The 18258-nt window shown below is 33.6% G+C and overlaps 1 pseudogene; it reads right to left on the reverse strand.

The window, feature by feature from the left end:
• Positions 1 to 2194: 2194 nt before the first annotated feature.
• LOC142617221 (putative disease resistance protein RGA4) lies at positions 2195 to 14922 on the reverse strand (annotated as a pseudogene).
• Positions 14923 to 18258: the final 3336 nt, after the last annotated feature.

Raw genomic sequence — 18258 nt, forward strand, 5'->3', positions numbered from 1 at the left:
GCATGGTGGGTGCCTACCACCTTCCCACCTTGTAACTTAGGGTGGGTTTGGATTGGGAGGCTGTGTACTTTTCAGATTTTTTTTAAATTAAAAATGGGACCCGCATCACTATTCACCCATTTAAAAATTATTTTGCTACAGTGTTTTCAGTTTTCAGTTTTCAGCTATATCCAAACGGACCCTTAGTCTCCGAACTTAGATCGAAGTTTATAAATTAGTTAATTATGCATGTAATTTTACATTTTAGAATGTAACTAGGTTCAAAGCTATGTACTACTTTAGATTGTACTTAGGACAAAAAGCCTTGTAATTTCTATTTCAATGTAAATTCAAATTCAAAGCTATTTAATAAAAATGTGTATTATTTCATAAGGTCTTCTTATTTTTCCTACAATTATATAAGTGTTGACTCAATTGAAAAACCCACTTTGAGGGACAACAACAATCTCACCCATTCGTATGGGCTAGGCTTGGCAGGACCCAGTGGGCTGAGGTTGCAGTCTTTCACAACATCATAAACTTTTAAGAAAATTAGGGTACATATCTATGCTCTCTCCATGCACAAAGTGTTTGGAGGGTTTAGGGGGGAAAATGTTTGAACTGCGGGTTTAGTAGCATGTTGTAATTATCTCTAAAAAAAAAAGGTGACATTATAACTTTTTTTCTAAAGAAAATATTCAAACAATATTTCTTTTTTCCTTTATAAACTATTTATTAAAAAAAGTTATTAAGTAAAGACATGATAGTAAATTTATACATATTCTATTTTATAACCCATACTTTTCCATCCACCAACCAAACAGATACTTAATTTCATTTGTTTTTAATTTAGTTATGTTACTTTCAAATTTATTCAATACTGTCTTTCTATTAGTGGTTGTCATTACCATGTCATTAGAATATAACATAAATTTGATATTTTTTTTTTATAAATTTAATAATTTTAAAAAATTCAAAAAATTAATATCTAAAAAAAAGGAAAAAAAAGAAGATAGAATTATCCAAGATTAAAAAAGGATTACACCACAGCACAAACAAATACACACACACACACAGATATATATATATATATATATATATATTCAACCAAAAATTTCTAGGTAGAAGAAAAAAAAAGTGTAGGACTGACATCAAAACTGAGAGACTTCAATTATGATTCTCAAAATTTAATTACCCTAATATTCTGCATTCAAGGGGGAAAAAAAAAGGAAAGAAGAAAGAAGTAAAGAAATATTATATTTAAATCATAGTATTGTAGTTCACTTAAAAAGGATTTCACTGAAGATTAATTAAAATGCGATAGGCACACTGCTTTATTATATACCTAACGGTTACAACAGAACCAAAACCAAAATCTAACAAACTAAACCAATCCAACAGTCTGCCATAACAAACAGTAACAAACTTAACTGTCATGACTAATGAATAATAGCTCCAACGACATACAGTTTAAGTAGGTTCATTAGTAAACTTTACATAAACGACTTGTAGCTTCAAGTATTGAAGGAGTATAACCTTAGACATTAAACAACACGCCGTAATATCATCTTAAGTCTAGACGACTACGAAAATAAACCTAAAGCGCCTTGTCGTATATGAGGAACCTGACTCAAAACGGCCTGTATTGATGGCTTAAAACTAGGTTCATGGAAATCTCCACTTTTCCTCAATATGTTTGCCACCAATAATACATTCAAACAAAAGACTTTCAATTTGTAAGCAACAAGTCCTATGCGTGTGTTCTTGAATGGGACATTGGTCTCTGAAACAGTTTCTTAAAAACCATTAATGCTATCTTAGCTTTACATGGGGATTATGTGTATCATTATCATGCCAAATGCACATACATGCATGAGTTTTACCCAATTGAGATTTGACACGTCATTGAACTCTGAGGGTTGGGTTTTATTTATTTATTTATTTTTGTTTGGTCTCTCGCCTCTCTCATTTACCACAAAAAAGTTATAGTTTATGAGTGATCTATGAGTTTTAATTAACTCAACAGTTTAAAGTCTATTATTATCATTATCATTGAGGGAACATCATAGATTCAAATAAGTTTCAAGATATGTAAAATTTCTTTTTAAAGTTTCCATCTCCTGAAGAATAAATAAATATAGAAAAGAACCTCCAAACATAAATTGTATATTAAGTAGAAAGAGCACCCTAGTTATTGCAAGAGGAACCCAAAAAGTTGATCCACCAAAGCTCACACAAAGTTGGCCTCCCAAATCATAAAATTTGAAGACGTGAAATACAAATACTTGATAGTTTAGTTGGCAACAGTATTCAACAAGTCGAGAATTGTGATTTCAACATTCCAGTTGACATGACTATCTACTCAATTGTCCTCATTTCTCTACCAAAACTGTTGAAGATGACTAATACTTCTCCAAAGGAACAAATATGACCAGTCCACATCATTATGTGATCTTAAACATCTTTTTTGTAATAGCTAGATTCAAGACTTTTTTTGCTAATTGCTGTATAGTCACCATTTGACAACCATTCAATAGGGAACTACATGGTCGTATAATGGCTGACACACCTAAGGAAAAATAACAAAGGAGATAGAGAAATATGTTAGTCTTCACATATTTACACATATGGTTATCATGAAAGCAACTTTTCACCCAGAATGTGAGACAAATACTATTAAAAAAAGGAATGTAAATTTACCACAAACAAACATATTGGCTCAAGTCTCGCAGATTAGGAGTTATGAGTCAGGTTGAATGCTTAGTGGAACTGTCATCTGTAGGGGAAACAATAGCTAAAATATCATATTAAATATTGACCAATTTCCATAGACTTTTATCATTTTTCTCAAAAATCTTACAGCTTACCTCTATTTGCCTCGCTATTAGACCCAAAACAATGGCTCAAGACCTTGAGGCAAATATTCTGCAAAATGAGGATAAAGGCTCTTACCATCTTAACTAAAAAACATAAATCAATAGGACAAGCATGAGATAATCTTTGGCTATGCTGACCAAAATGTGAGCAGTTAAACAAAACAATTCTCATTAGATATTGTTGTTGAGCAGAAATACACATTTGACATTTCAGCATTGCACTTATAATTTTTTTTCCTGCCTTCTTCAAGGAAGTATGAAACAGAACTACTTGAATCTAAGAATTAATATTAGAAAAAGAGTAAATTTTGCTCTAAAGACAAAGTATCTATGATTTAAAAATACTACAAACCTAGCTAGCAGTAGCAGGTAGAACTTTACTAGAAGAATATCATGGATTAAATCAAGCTTTAAAATGTGTAAAACTTGTGAATATCAAGCTCTAGGGCCAAAAAAAATATGTAAAAAATAAATTGTGAAAACTATTCACAAAGTTGACCTTCAGTCAAGCAGTTAAAACCATATATGAGACAATGGACAACCAACCCTTCAGAAATTTTGAAGGCATTCACTCATACTTCAAGTGGTAAGAATCTAAAATCTAGGAAGTGCATAACATCCTGAGTAAATGCAGGGAACATAATAATTTTCATCAACATAACCCCTACTAGCAGGGGGCAGGGGAGGGAAGTTGAGCTCTTTCAAAGTTCTATTTCTTAAAGTTATATTGAATTTCTATTGTTCTGAGGAATATGAAAGTACCATACCAGCTTTTAATTCAATCCAAATGCATGTTCTCATATCTTTTGAAAACTTGCTTGTAAAGAGCATATGGTAGGACAAAGCTCTGGTTGCCAAATCTTCCTTGATAAATAACTTCACCTAGCGGCTTTATTGCCTATGAGGGAGATCCCAAGATTTTCCAATAAGAACAAAAATTAATAGGAAAATTTAGGTAAAAAAATAAGGAATTTCATCCGAATGGAAGTCAACAAGGGACGTAATCTCTCTCCCTAATTCTAGTCCCTTATTGAAAATGCTCCTTTTCCCTTTTCTCTAAAATACACAGAAATGGATCATCTTCACACTTCACACTTACTTCAAAGACGACACAATGACCTCCATCCACACTGCAAAAGAGAACAAATATTATTGGGGATCTAATACTAGAACAGGAAACATACACCTAGCATCTGCACAAAAGGGAATTCATTGCATGTGTATAAAAGTTTCAGGTTAATGTAAGTGTTTGTGACTCTCATATATGCAATTGCCCATGGCTTGGAATATTGTACCATACTAAGCAGCCTTAGGAAGAATTGAAAGACAACTTCAAGGATGACTAAAATGATGCTAATGTAGAGATAACAGCACTTACCGAAGAGGTTCTTAGTTGTGGAAGTCTCAAAAGCCATCAATGGAGCATGCACAATTTTGCCCTGCACTTGAAATTATCAACAAGTATAAAAATTTGTATGACTTTTGCAGATTGTGTCACACACTCATTCTTTTATATGTAAGATTAAATGGGTTAAGTCACCTACTTGTACACAACAATGAGCTCCAGACAGCACAAAAAGAGAACTACAAAATCAAAAATTTACCGGTTAAAAAATATTACTGTTACAAAAATAATTTGCAAGCAAATTTTTGAAAAGACAAAATTGTTACAAAAATGATCACAAATATGAAACTAAATTAAGGAAGTGAAAGACATATTACTCAATCTATTGAAAGATGATGCCTGATTTTTGTAGAACCATCTTTGAAAATCCTTTTGGTTTCAATGCCACGATCCTCTGTTTTATATACAGAAACAAATAATTTAGAAATTCAATAAAATGGGATGCTCTTGAAAGAGAACAATGAAAAGAGAGCGCAAATGATCAAGATGTGGTTCAATAACTTATGAGTTAGAGGTCGAAGGATTCAAGAACCTGTGTAGCTAATGGGGTGAGATCCTTCTGGACCTAGTTAGAATATTTGGGGCACCAGCAATCTTAAGATTCATTACCACCTCTTTATTTCATGTTTCTGCTAGTTGGAGTAAGAAAAATTGGCAAAGTATTCATCAAATATTTTTTAGAAATACAAAATTCCCACATGATTTGAGCTAAATAATTAAATTAAGCAAATGAAATCTCTTGTATAGGTTTGGTGTACTAGTGTTGTGCCCCCATTTTGTGCCTTTTTAACAAAATGTTTACTTACTAAAAAAAATTGTATTAAGCCAAATAAAGTAGTTTTTTCTACCAAATACCAAAAGATGTCGAAACATTTTTTGCTGTTCTTGCTCATTCTTGCCAACCGAATGAAGCATAAAGTTACGCTGTCCCTAGAATTTTGTGACTTTAAACTCTAAAGCATATTTGTGATTTTGATGCACACTAAGCTATAGAAAACAAAACTGAGGAAAAAAAAAAAACCAAAGTTATTCTGTGAAATCTTCTCACGAACTACATGCAAGATGATGATTAGTGACCATTTTTTCAGTAAATATTAATGATAGCTTACATGGATAATAGCTCCAAGCTATTTCCCTGTGAATTGTACTCAGGATTCACCCTCTTGAAAAATTGTAACTCAAGGACAAGAGGTGCCAGATATCACTTGGTCTATATATTACTTAATACAGAAACCAAATGCAAATGCCTGTCAACAAAGTATGAGATACAGTTCTAAAGAAAAGAAGCCAATAAAAGGACATGGAGATATCAGATGCAGAATAAAAGTGCAATAGAAGAGAGTGCAAACTAGTTGTGAAATGGAATATATATCACTGCATTGTTGTAGAACTATAGTATGCACATGATGAATAGCATCAATACTTAAGACCTATAGTTTAGTCTTGCAATCCATTCTACAAATATACTATAAAATTTTATTATAAATATTTTTTTAAAAAAACCTTAAAGAGATAAGTAGAGAAAGGGGAAAAAAAAGGAACAAAATTACACTTGATAGCTTGTGAAGGGTGCAGCTTAATTAGTAAACAACAGAATCATATGTATATTTCTTCAACAAAAAGATGTTAATCTGATGGCACTAGTGCCCTTTCCTTTTAATTGATTGATTAATCAAATAGTGGTCCTTAATTTAAGCTTTCAGATCACAAAAAAGGCTGACATAAGGAACATGTCTAAAATGTGTAATTGCTACACAGTATGTATCACTAAATATAATTACAAACGATACTACCTTCAATTCAAACAACATCTTTAAAAAACTAAAAAAAATTAGAAACAACTTCCACTCATTTTTGTAAGAAATGCATGTCTTTTAGTTTTAGAAAAGAGTAGACATGAGGGCAAGTTCTAAAGAGTAGGACTGTAACAAGATACCCCTCCCTTGGTGAGATCAGTACTAGATAACAACCCTTAGATATATTCAAAACCCAAAAACATATAGAATCAGCCAATTAAACCACTATTTTATTAAATGTGTGACAATGTATTTAATTCACCATTCTAAATGATCTATAAGAAGAATTTTCATATTGGCTCCTATATAATCTTTTGGCAAAACTGATAAGGTAAGAATAGTGCAAAGGCTAGAATTTGCTTACCTCTGCATTGCTTTGCAGTGAATTACTCCATCTTTGGGATATTTAATCAAACTGCTTCTCTTACCTGTCATGTCTCAACCATCCTTACTCGTTCTACCTCTTTATGGCTTAAAATTTTCATGTACTCTATCCCCCATACTCATTTGGGGGGCCAGCATGCTGGTTCTTCGCAGTGATTAGAGAAAAGAAGATTAGCAATGTCGCCCAATATTCAGAGTCTGCACAACAAAAGGTTAAGAACCAAAGGGGCTTTAGGAGGAAGACAAATAGACAAAACACCAACCACTTAGAAAATTAAGAGTTTCTAAGCTTGGATGCTGCTTTGAGAATTAATAACCCACCATAAAATAATATATAAAGAATTATGAACATGAGGGTATTCTGAAATCTGTTAGATAATTTACCATTAAATTTGTGCATGTCCGGACACACTATACTAAATAAACCTTCTAGACTCTATCTGGTTTTATGCTTTTGACTTAAATGAATTCTCCAGAAACATTTGGAAAAAGAAAAAATTATTCAGCCTTGTTGTCATAACCCATAACCTACTTAATTCATTAGTTGTTTACCAATTACCCAATGACATTGTGGAAATCAATTTCTAGTATACATAAGAACATGTTTTAAAATTATATATAAAGAAAATAATTGACCAAACAAAATCCATTTAATAAGATAACTCCTGCAATGTTAGTTTGCATGGAAGATCCCTCAAGTGGTAAAATTTTTTCTCTATTTCTGCGATTGTCAGCGAAGCAACCAAGTACATCACCTCATAACATAAAGTCAAATGTAGGTACAAAAATAAAAACGCTATCTTTTCTTCTCCATATATGTGAAGATGTCATATATGCAACAGCAGGCCTTTGAACATACAGGAAGGGAACAAAACATAAAGAGATTTACCGAATTTGTTTTAAGAGAGAGAAGTTGATTACCAATGAGTCCACTACTTTTACACAATTTCAGGGCAAAATTAGCCAGGTTTGTAGCTTCCTTGATTTGTTCTATGTGAGAAGTCAAATGATTGAGAAGTTAAATACGCAATTGGATTCCACTCTTATGTTCCTTCCGTCCTACACATGTTTTTGCTGCCTAATGTTCACACAGGGATTCCACAGCCAAAATTCAAGAAGCCAGGGCCACGGTTTTAGCAAAGAGACAAAGTGCCAAATTACCAACCATTGGAAAAACCAAAAGTTCTTAATCTTGGGTTTTGTTTTGAGCACAACAACCTATTAGAAAAAAGAAGTAAGAAAAATAACAGTATCCTCTAATCTTAATTGGTATTCAAGCAAACAGAAAAACCTTAATTGGCTATTTTCAATTGAGTAATAGATAAAAATTCAATCCAAACTACCTTTGAATTTGTGCATTAATGAACAAATTAGACTCATTCAGTCATTCTCTCCTTCTTCTTTGACTTCAAAGTCAGTCTTCACATCAACGATTCAACATGTGAGGAAGTAAACAAAGTATTATGTGTGTACCAAAAGAAAAAATTTTGTTTTGGCATGACAACAATAAGAAGCATATCACAGTCAACTGATGGAAATCTTTTACCTTCGAAATATTTGGATATGAGGAATAGGCTCCAGCAGTAGAAGGCATAGCAAGATCCAAGCAAATTAAAAAAAACTTGCAATTAAGAAGAACCAAAGGTCAGGTGGTTTAAGCATTAGCAGCCTGACTTATAAAACAAAACGTGGGTGGAAAGGTAAGAAAAATGATAAGATACCTAAAAATCTGAGTGGTTTATATAAATAAAATTAAGAGACGAGAAACGCAATTTGGATGGAGATTTATTTATTTATTATATCATTGACGTTGGAATTGTGCGTGTTTAGATACACTAGACTCAAAATCATTTATGCTTTTGACTTAGATGAATTCTCAAAACAAAATTTGAGAAAAAGAGGAAATTATTCAGCCAAATTATATATTATTACATTGCATAAACTACATAAGCCATTAGTTATTAGTATTACTAGTTACTAAAATGACATTGAGCAGTACAAAAATAAAGTATCATATTAAATATTGATTAATTTCCATAGAATTTTATCATTTTGCTCAAAAATCTTACAACTTACCTCTATTTGCAAACTGAGGATAGAGGCCCTTACCATCTTAACTACAAAACATAATGCAGCAGTCATCTACAAGGAAGAAAAAGAAATAAATCAACAAGAGATCCATGAGATAATCTATGGCTATGCTGACAAAAATAAGACCAGTTAAACAAAACCATTCTAATAAGTGAACAACTCTAGTAAACATATATGCAAAGGATGAAGCTCCTGCTTAAGACAAATTAATGGAAAGTTCATGAGAGTAAGGTCAGGGGGTGAGACAGGCAAGAAGGGGAAAGGAGTGAACTATTAAACACAATGGAATAACAAAGGGAGTAGTACAGTAGAGAGAGGAAAGTAAATGGAGGAAGTTGTATTATGGTGTTTTCCCTCTTTTCATTAGATATTATTGTTAAACATAAATACAAATTTGACATTTCGGCATTGCACTAATGAATTTTTCCTGCCTTCTTCAAGAAAGTATGAAACAAAACCACTTGAATCTATTTTTTTTTTTTTTTGCAGATATTAGATGTAGAATAAAAGTACAATGGAAGAGAATGAAAATCAGTTGTGAAATGCAATATATATCACAAACTTGTAGGATTGTAATGTGCATATGATTTTATTAGGATCAATACTTGAGCCATATAGTTTAAAGTCACAATTCATTCTACAGAGGAAATTAACGTTGTTAGAAATTCTTTCAAAATAAACCAAACAACCTTAAAGAGATGAAGAAAGAAACAGTACAAAACAAGGATGATGATGATATTTGATAGCTTGTGAAGGATGCAGCTTAATTAGTACATACCAATAGAAGCATATGCATATTTCTTCAAGAGAAAAGACGTTAATCTACCTCCCATCATATACCTTCTATTTTCTTCCTCCAGAAATATAGAATTTCAGCTATCTTAGGCCAATTAAAACTTGTTCCACCCTTGCATCTTTCTAATAACTTGAGCAACTGGTAATTCACAATCTCATTAAAGTGGTGAGAGAATGAGGTAGCTGTATTCCTTTCAAGTAGCGATATCAAACTTGGCCATCTGAAATTACAAGGATTTAATTGAGGTGAGGTTGTTGATTACTCTAAGAAAGCATTGGACTAGAAAAATATCAAATTTGAACAAATTTGCATTGCAGTAGATGTTGAAGTTGCTCTACCAAATACCTCAGCTTTGGAAAACATGAAAGTCAAGAAAATTAGGTTATCGGTTGGTGCATGAGTTACTTGGTGATAAAATATACAACTACATCTCATTCAGTGAATATTCCCTATAGGAAAATTGAGAAAATTTGAGGTATCTTAAATTACATTTTCCCTACCAGTGAGAACATGTAAAATTTTAAGCCAGAATTGTTTTGAATTATCCTTATAAAAAAAACACTGAGACTTTGATGTTGGATAACACTTTTTGCATCACTGAAAAACTCTAGATTATTCCTACCCACTCTTATATGTAAGATGTTAAGGCAAACATAAAAGTCGTTGGGATCATTTTCAACAATTTCCTTTTTACCAACTGCATCCTTAAGTTGGTTTGACAAAAAAGAAAACATAAAAAAGAGGGCCCCCATGGCACTAACATCCTCCCTTTGAAATTTTAGATTCCAAAGAACAATAAGGGCTGAAATATAGAACTAGTCTAAAGTGCAAAATTACATACACTTCATGCATTTTTGGTTATAATTATAAAAGAAACTACCTTCAAAACAGTAATTTCTATACAAAACTTACAAAAATGAGAAACAACTTCCACTCATTTTTGTAAGAAAATGCACGTCATTTAGTATTAGAAAAGATTATACTCAATGGCAAGTGCTAAAGAGTAGGACTGCATACAAGCCACCCCGCCATAGGTGAGATCAACATATAGAATTAGCCAATTAAACCATTAATTTATAAATGTGTGGCCCTACCTCCATCAGAAATGGATTCATGAGTGTGGGGCATATTGTATTTAATTCATTATCTAAATGACCTACAGGAAGAATGTTGATATTGATCCCTATATTATCTTTGGGCAGTTGGCACAAAAATGATATGGTAAGAATGATTAAAATGCAAGAATTTGCTTACATCTGCATCACTTTGCGGCAAATTACTCCACCTTTGGGACATTTAATCAAACTGCCTCTCTTACCCATCACAGCTCCACCATCCTTACTCCTTTTACCTCTCTTTGGCCTAAAAATTCCATACTCTACCCATCCATTATGCTAACCGACCCCTTTGCTTTCCAATGATTACAAAAAAGAAACAAGCGCAAGGTTGCCCAATGTTCGAACAGAGACTGCAAAACCAGAAGTTGAGAAGCAAAGGCTGTGTCTTTAGCAAGTAGAGAAATAGAAAATGAAAAGATCCTTAAGTCTTAATTGGTATTAAATTGAAATGTAAAACCTTAATTAGTAATTTTTAATTGAGTAACAGATAAAAATTCAATCCAGACTACCTTAAAATTTGTGCATGTACGAAAAATTAGACTTGTTCAGTCATTCTTGTATTCTTCTAACTTTAAAAAGTCAGTCTTCACACCAACATTTGAGGAAGCAAACAAATATTCCCCTCAAAAACAAACAAATTAACCACTAAAATGCCTTTATAGTAAGCTGATTCCCTGTGGTGTTCGTTTCCTGGTCACGCTCCTCCCTTCAAAATTCTACCAAATTTGCTATGATTCTGCAATTATTAAAAAGCAACCATATATGTCATTTCATCAACACAAGCTTAGATACAACAATTTAAATCATTAGAATAAAAGAACAAATGAAAAAATTTACAATTATCCCTTTTTATTCTCCTTAATCTCAGGGCCATATAGTTATTTTCTGTAAATCAGTCGTTCAAAAAAAGAGAGAAAACCAACAAAATACCTGCAAAATAAGCTAATTCTTGCAATGCTATTTGCTAGGTTAAGTCCTCTTTATGACAAACTGAATCACTGCAATAATTAAGAAGCAACCATACAAACATCATATTATCAACATGCTCTTAGGTACAAAGATATAAATCATTAGAATTATAAGAAAGAAAAAAAAAGAAAAGGGATGGAATACATTATCCTAATTTTTCTTGTACAAATAACTTTGTGAAGAAATCAAGTGTCTAATTAACATTCTATAGACAGGAAAAAGAAAAAGACCGAAAATAAAGAAAGAGAGTTTTAAATTGGTTCAGTTTAGCATAAAAAACGAAGTTGAATAGTTTTAAAGGTTGTCCAAAATATCAAAAACCAGTAGTTGATTTTTAATTTGGGATTAAAAGATAGATAGACAAGATGCATACCTGAAGAGGGTTGCTGGTTCTGCCTATCCACTAGTACGCGTGGGACATGGGCAATGATGGGCCAATCTTCACCTACTTGCCTCTTGCATCTTTGCTCTAAGTGGGGACAACCATAAATTATCAACTCTTTTAAAGAGGTGAGATTGCGAATCTCTTGAGGAAGTGACGTCAGATTGGGACATCTCACGATTGTAAGGGATTGTAGTGACGTGAGGATGCCTATCCAATGGAGAGAACTCAGTCCATCGCAGAAAGATATATCGAGTTCCCGGAGAGAAACGAGGTTCCGCAGCCACTCCTCTGGAAGAGATTCGATATCGTTCATCTTTGCTAATGATAAAAGCTGTAATTGAGAGAGAGGAAAGTAGGTTGATGTGGTTGCTGCTCCCATTTTCATTTTCATTGTCTGCTCCAATACCTTCCAGCTACACCCACTCAATTCCAGCCTTTCTTTCAAATATGGAAAAGGGGGAATGGAAGTCAGGTTAGGGCAACCGATGGTTGTTAAGCTCGAAAGAGAAGGAGGAAATGATGGAAGTAAGAGATGGTGTGGCTCATTATCATCATCATCTGAATTCCTCCACCATCCCTTCAGTTTTGGGCAATAGTCTATTCTAAGAGAAGTTAAGGATGGGAAGAATGGTGTTTTTGAAGAAGAAGAAGAGGAACCACTCTCTCCATATGATATGTATTCAAGTGCTTCCATTGCCTCAAGAGATACATACTTGAGTAAAGGGAATTGATTTAACGGTGGGAGGTGCTGCAATCTCCTATTTTGAAATAAACCAAATTTAACAAGATTAGTGAGAGAAGAGCCCCAACTTGGAATTCTCACACCCATATAATTCGCCAAGCTCAACCATTTAAGACTTGGATGTGGCTGGAGGCCTTCCAGTGACATTTCATCGTAACATTCGGTTTCTCCATCATCCCCCATGAAATCCCACACTAATTCCAGCCCTTGAAGATGTTGTTTGCCCTTCATATTTGTGGCTTTACATTCCACCATGTCATCTTCTCCATGTCCCAAACTGTTAATGAATAGACTTCCTCCCAAATTGCTCAGCTCCTTCAATTCACTTAGCCCACCACCAGACCTACCCTGTTTTTTCTTATACCAACTACACGAGCTAGCCTTGGAACCCCGTTGCCTCACGACAAACCATGTTAGTATCTCAAGAGACGTAAGATGCCCAAGTCCAAGGGGCATATGCGTCAATTCGTAGCACCCTCTAGTGTCTAAATGCCTGAGATTGACCAAATTCTTAAGGCGCTGGGGTAATTCTTTAGCAGATTTGTAATGGAATTAGGGAGAAATTCAATATTTTCATTTTCAGAAAGATCAAGATATCTTAAATGTTTCAATTCTCCAATTGAATGGGGCACAACTTGTATCTTTAATTTACTCAAATCCAATGTACGTAAATAATTGAAATTTGAAATGAGTGCATCACAAGTTAAGTTATCCAACGTTCCTCCTACACTCGCTGCAAGAATTGTTCGTATCTTCCTTTTATTAGGCATGAGGATTGACAATTGACTCGATGACTCCACAAGATCAAATGATACATGATGAACTTTTTCAATAACATTTTCCTCACTTGAATTTAATATGGAACTTTCTGTTCCAGACACAAGAATTGCAAGATCATGCATGAGATCATGCATTTTACATGATTCTATATTGTCCAAATGATCTTTTTCTACATCTTGGAAAAATGACCTCCAAAGTAATTTCATAAAGTATTTTCTACCAATATCCACAAAACGCTGCCTAGGGCCTTCTAACACAATAAAGCCTTGTGCTACCCAAAGATTAATAAGTGTATTTACATCAATCCTATAATCTTTTGGAAACAATCGACAATAAGCAAAACATTGTTTCAAGTGTGATGGGAGGTGATCATAACTCAACTTAAGAGTTGATGAAATCTTATTTTCTTGTTGAGTTAATTTTGAGAGTTCATTATCTAAAAAAGATTGCCACTCATTCTCATAGGTTTTACCATACAATAAGCTTCCTATTGTTCTTATAGCAAGAGGCAATCCATCACACTTTTCAACAATCTTATTTCCTATTGCTGAGATTTTATTATTTTTTGGTTCTTGACCGCGTTCAAATGCCATTTTTACAAATAAACTCCAAGCCTTTTCTCTAGGTAGACCTTTTAGAGAATACCACGAATTTGTGGCAGTTATCTTTGCTACATTTTCAGAACGTGTGGTTATCAGTATCCTACTTCCCTTTGCACCACCTACTAATAAATTTTTCAAAAGGAGCCATTTATCTCTGTCCTCATTCCAGACATCGTCCAGGACAAGGAAGTACTTTTTTCCATTAAGTTTTTCTCGAAGGTGGTTTTGTAAATTGTCAAGGGTTTCTTCATGCCTCTCTTCTTTCAAAGATTCTAAAATTTGTTTAACAATTTGTTTTACATCAAAGTTATCAGATACACAAGTCCACAACTTTGGCTCAAAATGCGCTTTGACATTTTCATCATTGTAAATGAGTTGAGCTAGTGTAGTTTTCCCTAGGCCTCCAATTCCAACTATTGGAATAATTGAAACATTATCTTCAAAATTGGTATCCAAAAGAAATTTTATAATTTTTTGTTTATCGTCCTCTCTCCCAACAACTTCATCTTGAGGTATAAAAGAATAAGTTTCCCTGTTGTCTCTACTCTTGACTTGTGGCTCAGTAGAGCCTTTTATGAAGGAGAACTTCGCCATATCATTTGCAATGACATCTAGTCTCTCCCTAGTTGCCTTTATTCTATGACCCATATTATGACTAAAAGCAAGCTGGTTTGAACTAGAAAAGAAAATGCGTACCTCCTTCGTCATCTTATTTCCAGTCATCATTTTGCGTTGCAAAGCTTCAGTGGAGAAATCATCCAGCACGTCATCTGCATCATGGAGGATATCTTTGAGCTTTTCGAGCCAACCTTTGACTGCAACACTATCATCAGCCTTCTTTTCAGCATCAAGAAGTACATCTTTGATTGTGGAAACTGTGATCTTTAGATTTTCAAGCTCAGCTTTCACACCGCAGGCCAACTTGATCTCTTCATGAATTAAGGGACTCAGCAGTTCAAGCACTTTGCCGGCAAGGTTGAAGGCAACTCCTTGAGCCATTATTGCTTTTTTTTTTTTTTTTTAGGAATAGAATATGGTTTTGTAGGATGATAAAAGTATAAAGAAGCAGGTTGTTGAGTTGTGCCCAACTTAGAATAACCACATCAATATTTATAAGCCTTGAGGGTAATCTTGTTAATCACTTTCCTTGTGATCGTCTTCAAATGATGCTTGCACAAAGAATATTAATTCTTCAGGTGAAAGCAAATAATATTACAAAGCCATGCTTATCGACAAAAGGTAACACTGAACAACTTTGGCAATTGTTCCTTCCTTGATGGATGGTGTGAGTGGTCCTTGGTTCTTTTCTTCCTATGGTAATTTTAATTTATTCCAATTCCAATCAATTCAATTCTCATCCATTTTTTTGATCCTTAAGATTATTGGGAAGTATATCAAACAATGCCTTAGATTACGTTGAACACTCTATAGGTATTTTTGTTGTTTTTCCTTTCTTAATAATAGTGGGCTGTTAGATTTAGCTAATGAAAGGGAATAGTAGACCGATTTGGAAGAAAAAACTAACTTATTGTGTAGCCAGGATTGTTGGTTGATAAAAATTGGTGAATGGTGGGATCTATAAAGCAATTAATCCATGTAGGACGATGGATTTCAGTTAGCTCAACTGGTAAAGTCTCTGATGGTTGTATAAGAGATTTGGGGTTCAATTCCTACTTACACTAAAAATTGATTGTTGTCTTAGTCTGATGATATGGTTTTTGATAACTTTTACAATAAATATGTTATAAAAAGCTAAAAGCTAGGTTAAAAAACAAAACAAAAGATTCAAAATAAAGCAAATCGTAAAACGCACTAGTAAACATTATTTAAGCAATTATCATTTTTAGGTTGAGTTATAATGTATGCCCTATAACTTTGATCTTCTTTCAACTTTATCATTTAAGTTTCGTTTTTTCCCCATTTTTTCCCCATTTTAGATATTTAGCTTTATTTTATTTTCAAGTTATTTCTTTGTCTGATTCTATCCAATTTGTACCGTTCAATCAATCAAAACGACATAATTCTAATTTCTTTTTTATATATTTCAAATTAAAAAATAAAATTTATTGCATCTCTCTTTATCTAAGAGTATAGCTTTGTGGTGGTCCACTCCCAACAACCTTGGGCTTTTGGGCCAAGACCCACAATTTACTTGTGTTATGGGTTGAGTTATCCCACAGTGAGAGATCCAAGAAGTGGTTGCACAAGTCCCTGATGGAGTTCTAGTGTTACTTTGTCACCAAACTTTCTTGATCTTGGCTCAACAGAGATGGCTACTAAGCAGTCGGGCCCTCTCCTTGAAATACAAACAAGTTCTCCCTCTCCCCAAGATATGTTTTTCCTCACCACTCTCAGGTCTCGCTTCCCCAAAATTTTCAACTCCCGTTTCTTCCCTCTCCTCCTCCATTTACAACCCCCTTTTAGTGGGGTTGTAATGATGAGGGGATATTTCCTATGTCAGTGTTTCCCTCCGTATCATATCACTGGTCAGAGAGAACCCACTTCTTGTTGTTGACATGACCTCTTAGTAACTCGTGCCTAACACCAACTATTGCACAGTAGGTGGATTTCCCCAAGGCACTATCTCTCATCCACGGCGCACTGGGTGCTCAGTACTATTCGATTCGAACTCAGGACGGGCTGGGCCAGTTTTAGAGAGTAGGTTGTGATTTTGGGCTGGGCCTTTGTTCATGGGCCATACAATAGCCCCTCACGATTCCATTTTCAGACCGTGGGGATGTGATCATGGTCACGGTCTTGGCACGTGGGGAATTGTGCCTAAAGTTACTGTTGCTTCTCGGAAACACCAAGCGTCAGGCAATAAATGCGTTGAATTTGACAGCTTGCACACTAAGCACGCGCAGAGCCAGTTGTTGAGATCAATGGCCAAGATTGCCTAACCTTTCTAGGGAGAGTATTTTACTTTTCCTTTTAATTTTTAGTGCTTCTTTATTTTTTCTATTAACTCCAAGGTATACCTAATTTTACACTATGCTAAGGTGTCAAGATTTGATGAGAGTGTCATTTAAGTAATTTTTGACTTCTGTCCACTACTATTTCTATCATATACTAATCAAAACTTGTTATCTTAACATATTCTTAAATTTAATAATTTTAGTCAAGAGTTTTGTAATTTATCTAGTTCACACTAACCGAACTCTTTACTTTAGGTGGTACCTCTTATACACTAAAGTGCAAGGAATCTAAGTTGAAGGTTGGGCCAAGTTGCAAGGTGGAACAATTTCTAACTAAAAAAAAAAAAAGGTTGACACCTCTTTAGTGTTTTTCAAGGTTTAAATCATCTATCACCCAATCAATATATATATGTGTATATATATATATATATATATATATATATATATATATATATATATATATATATATAAAGCAAAGACCCTATGCGAGAGAGTATAAAGTTTTGCCAAGTGACACTCTCTTTAAAAAATTATTATTATTATTTTTTTGGTTGACATAAAATACATCATTCTCAATTTATTACGCTTATTAGATGCAATATCAGTTTTTTACTGAACTCAATAGATTTCAATTATTAATAAATAAGACTAATGGATATGATAGAGGGATGATAATCATCAAAAACTCTTTGTTTTCCTTATTCCTCCGTCCAAAGGTTTTCTTATGTTTATGCCTACTCCTCTTCCCTTATAACTAAATGCCTACTCTTCCTAAACTACTACATGCCTTCTCCTATGCGGTTGCTAAATTACCAATTCTATGTTTTATAATTTGCACAAACTGAAATAACATTTAGATTATTCAAGAACACATGAATCTTCCAAGAAAGCATATGTTTATTCACCTGAGATAATAAACAACAATAATGCTCATCTTCCACTTGCTTCATGTCATAATGGTCATGGTTCTATATGGTTTTTTTTTTTTTTTTTAAATTGTACTAAGATGCTCTTTCACTTACATATACTTGTTTGCTAATTATCATTCTTATGGGCTTTTGGGGCTTGGGGCTCTATAAAGTGAAATAGTCATATAATAAGATGCTCTTTATGCCATTTTTTATTTGCTAATTATGATTTTATGTCAAGTTCTATTAATAGATTAAGATTGTATAAATTTAGTTTTTTTTTTTTTTTTTGGGTTAATTTTAAACATAACAAACTTATGGGGGTTTTCTAATTATTTGTGTTTCTACATTTTGTTTTTGATAGATATAAAACTTTCTAAACTCATCAATGTATTCAATATGTGTAAAAGGATCTATCATTTCAACTTCAGTGCAATGAGCGTAACTATTGTTTTATTGGTCCTTTTCCTTTTTGGTTTTTCAAGTTAGTATAAGGGTTAAGCCAATGCTTC

Source organism: Castanea sativa, chromosome 11 (genome assembly GCF_040712315.1).
Source record: "Castanea sativa cultivar Marrone di Chiusa Pesio chromosome 11, ASM4071231v1".
Classification (NCBI taxonomy): Eukaryota; Viridiplantae; Streptophyta; class Magnoliopsida; order Fagales; family Fagaceae; genus Castanea; species Castanea sativa.